Source organism: Lactuca virosa, chromosome 8, assembly GCF_052849685.1.
Source record: "Lactuca virosa cultivar CGN04683 chromosome 8, Lactuca_virosa_CGN04683_v6, whole genome shotgun sequence".
In the NCBI taxonomy this organism is placed as follows: domain Eukaryota; kingdom Viridiplantae; phylum Streptophyta; class Magnoliopsida; order Asterales; family Asteraceae; genus Lactuca; species Lactuca virosa.
The window spans coordinates 72,301,757-72,305,957 of NC_136433.1; the positions used below are offsets into that span (position 1 = coordinate 72,301,757).

The 4,201-nt window shown below is 33.9% G+C and overlaps 1 long non-coding RNA gene across 1 annotated transcript; it reads right to left on the bottom strand.

Annotated features, from left to right (window-relative positions):
• Positions 1-2,186: 2,186 nt before the first annotated feature.
• On the bottom strand, positions 2,187-3,685 carry LOC145128414 (uncharacterized). The gene is made up of 2 exons (XR_013716883.1): positions 3,359-3,685; positions 2,187-2,715 (listed from the first exon to the last, which is right to left on the bottom strand). It is a non-coding gene; the product is annotated as an uncharacterized LOC145128414 (long non-coding RNA).
• Positions 3,686-4,201: the final 516 nt, after the last annotated feature.

The following is a 4,201-nucleotide window of genomic DNA, read 5'->3' on the forward strand; positions in this document are numbered from 1 at the left end:
CATGCAAGGCCTCCACGTGGCACCTCCTGATAGGACCGAGCTTCGCGTGTCGTCTTCTGATTGGACCAAGTCTGCGGTCCACTCGCGTTCGGACAGCCTCGCATCGGACACCCCGGAGACACCCCCTTCGTATACGTGTCAGTCTTCTATTGGAACGAAGTCCGGTCCAATCTGAGCCTCCCATCTGCGAGCCTGCGGTCTGAAGCAAGCCAGAAACCTCGCCACCTGTCCGACGCGTGTCACCTTCGCACAGCTTTGGGTCCGAACCTTCGGACTATATATAGCATGCGAGGGCTTCCGAAGAAACCCCATTTTTCACCCCAAAATTTCCCCTTTTTCACATTTTAGCCCCGAAAACTTTCTCACGACCCCCCGAAGGCCCCGGTATCACTTCTAAAGCCCGAAGCAATCCCCGGGGCCCTGGAATTCTCTAGAATTCATCCTCTCTCCTGTCGAAACTCTGCCCGGTTTGAGCCGGTTTCTCGTTAAATAAACTCTTTACGGGAAACGAAACGCTGCCCGAATCACCGCTTATCAAAGTGAGTTCATACCCCTATAATTTATCTTTTCGGTTTCGAAGCCCGACCCTCGCAGTGCCCGGTTTCTCAATAAAACTCCCGGTTTTATTAGAAACGGTCGTTTTAGGAAACGAATTGCTGCCCGATTTTCATTAAATCAAGTGAGTGTGTAGTCACTTTCATCTTACACATAGATATGAAATATTTTATATAAAATACGTGCTATGTGTATATATGTTGTTTGTTTATTCGAGATGGGTGTTAAATGAATGTTTTATACATGTTTAAAATGATTTAAAATGTATATATATTTTATCTTCAAATATGTTGGGTAAAACATGGGTAGATAAAGTATGAGGGATAGAAGTACAGTATAGATGTACGTTGGTAGCTATGAATTTAGTACAGTATAGATGTACGTTGGTAGCTACAGATTTAGTATGTTGGCAGCTATGGACTTAGTGTCTGTTGTATAAACCTTGACGACGATGTGACTTCGTGCCTATTTGACATAAATTGTTGAAGGAAAACAATGTTGTCACCCCGGTGTTTGTCTTGTTTGACATAAATTGTTGAGAGAAAACAATATTGTCATCCAGGTGTTTGTTTTATTTGACATAAATTGCTGAAGAAAGTAATGTTGTCACCTTATTGGTTGTTTTATGTCAGGTGGTTTTATTTGACATAAATTGCTGAAGAAAGCAATGTTGTCACCTATTATTGGTTGTTTTATTTGACATAAATTGTTGAGGGAAAGCAATGTTGTCACCCCGGTGTTTACCTTATTTGACATAAATTGCTGAAGAAAGCAATGTTGTCACCTTATTGGTCGTTTTGTGTTAGGTTGTCTTATTTGACATAAATTGCTGAGGAAAGCAGTGTTGTCACCATGTAGGTTGCCTTATTTGACATAATTGTTGAGGAACCCCCGAAGCAAAGTTGTCACCCCTAATGAAAATCCTTAGGCTAGGTCCCTTGTGATAGTTGTTTTAGGGACGTAAGGTGAGGATAACGGGAATGAGTAATTATGGTTGTTTTTGGTTGCTGAAATTAATAAGGTATTTGTTGATTGATAAACTTAAAGACTTTATTATTTATTGTGGGTTGAAAACCCTATATGCTCACCAGACTTCCAAGCCTGACCCACTCAGCTTTTTATATTACAGGTAGTGGACCCCGAGCATAGTCAGATGATGATGATGAGTGATTTTTGGATTATAGGCCAGTAGTTATAAATGACTGTTGTAAGACTTATAATGTCTTGTTTATGTTTTTGTTCTATATCGGAACATGACATCCCGAAGTTTTGATATAAAAGGAGATTATATATTTCTTAAAGAAAGGTTTTGACAAACTTTTATCATGTCTTGTTTTGGGGACCAATTCCGCAACATCTTTTAAAAAGATTCCTCTAATTTTATTTTAAAAAGCATAAACGAAATCGATCTTTTCTGGCCGTGAAATTGGAGATGTCACAAAAACTTATAAATTTCTTAGAGAATATTAAACCCAAATTAAATAAATTTGAAATAAATATATCATGCATAACCACCTCAAAAACTTTTCTTGGCATAAAATATATATATATATATAAAGCATACATATTTGAAGTCTTAAATAGAAGTTATAAAGCTTAACTTACAATCAAATAAAACATCTCTTAAAAAATTGTCTTAAAAACAACTTATATTATATAGCATGATGTACAAACATTTTACTTCAACAGCTGGAAACCAGCTCCAAAAGTTATTAACAGCTTTCATTAGACACGGATTGCCGCCTACACTTTTAAATTTGTTTGATCCAATGGATGTAATTAATTGAAAAGCTATAAAATGGATCTAACGAATACAAATACATTTAAACAAACACAAATGATGGATTTAATTCTAGCCAAATATTCACATGGATTGCCAACGTGTTTTCACTTCCTTTAAAAACTCAAAAGATCTACAACTTTTCTTTACTCATCTTATTCTCTTTATTTTTCTTCAAAAATTTCTTTCCACCTCATCATCTCTATATGTATACTTTGTCCTTCCTTCCACGGTTGGATTAACTTCCGGCAATTTATTGCCGCTCCAACAAAACAACATTTTTGTTTTTGTAGGGATGAAAAATGGTTTTTGGCTTACATTCTTCAAAAAATGCATACTCCTACTTGATGAAGAATTTGCGGTTGATGGTCTTCTTGGATCTGAAAGAGCACAAGAAAAGTTGATAAACGAGCGAAAAAAAAATATTGTTTATTTCTTTGTTCATATTATATTGTAAATAGCGGCAAAACTTGTTGTTTTCTTCCTACTATATTGATAGTTGGTGTTGTTTTTCTTTTAAAGTTATTAATCATGAAATTGTTGGTTTTCTTAAAAAAAACACATTGTTTGATCAAATAATAATGAAGCAATTGATACCCTTTTGCTCAAATACGTACATACACCACACGATTTCCATTTAAGTCATCTACTACCACCCATGATTTGTATTTAAGGCATGGGTTGTTATCTCCATTTTGTAAGTTCAATTTACAATTATATAAATATTATAATCTAAGAGAAGCATTTTTAATCTTCGTAATAACAAATTACTAACAAAAATAAGTTAACCATATTAGACCGAGATTGCAAAGAAAATTCAAAAAATACATAACAAACTAACTAATCAGGAAAAAATTCAACCTACTTCAAGGGGTTTTTACACCCTTTAGTAAATATAACTTTAGTAACTATAACAGGTTACTAACACTAACAAGTATAAGATTTTTAAACAGATCAAAAAACCTCAAATCCTTCACCTTCCTACCGATCCATACCGATCTACTACACTTACAGAAACATTACCCGATATAACCACCACACCATCCTCTACGATCCACCATAAACACCGTACAACTCCATAGATTTGACGGGAAGATTGAACAACCCGTCACAACCTCCTTCTTCAGTTGATTCAGCATTCACCACCTTAAACTACCATCGGCTTACCATCATCAAGATCAATTAAAGGGTAGGGATATTTGGTGACTGGTCTATGTATCGATACACAAAAGAGGGAGTGTGTATTCTATTTGTCGGCAGTAGGAAACAATAAAAGAAATAGGGCAAAGAAGTGCAATTGAGTAATTGATTTGGTTGCGCCTCTTTTTCAACGGAAAACACATTTTTAAGTGGGCTGCTGAATTAATTGGATTAATCAACAACTTGTTGTATAAGCATATATTTAGGTTTTTATATGTTAGTAATATATTGTTCAAGTGATTTATCATTTTTAACGTACACAAGCATTTTTGGTTTAAAAAAAATCTTGATATACATTTAATTGGTATTGATATTTACTTTTATATTTATCCTAAAATAGCCTACCGAAAAAAAAAAAGTTATCTTCGAGGGCATCTAATCAAGCAATATTTAAAATACATAATTTTAGAAAATTAAATTATTAGTTAAATATTGTTATTGTTTTTATGTGATTACCGTATTGTTTTTACAATTAAACGAGATTCAACGTATGAATAAAAGATGCTTTTGTTTTTGTTATTTTTTTTTTGTCTAATTTAGTATTTAAATAATTAATTATTACATTTTAAGAACAAATCTCAAGAAATAAATGTAATCATGAAAATAGTTTCACAAATTTTTTTTTGTCTAATTTAGTTTTTAAATAATTAATTATTACAACGGAAA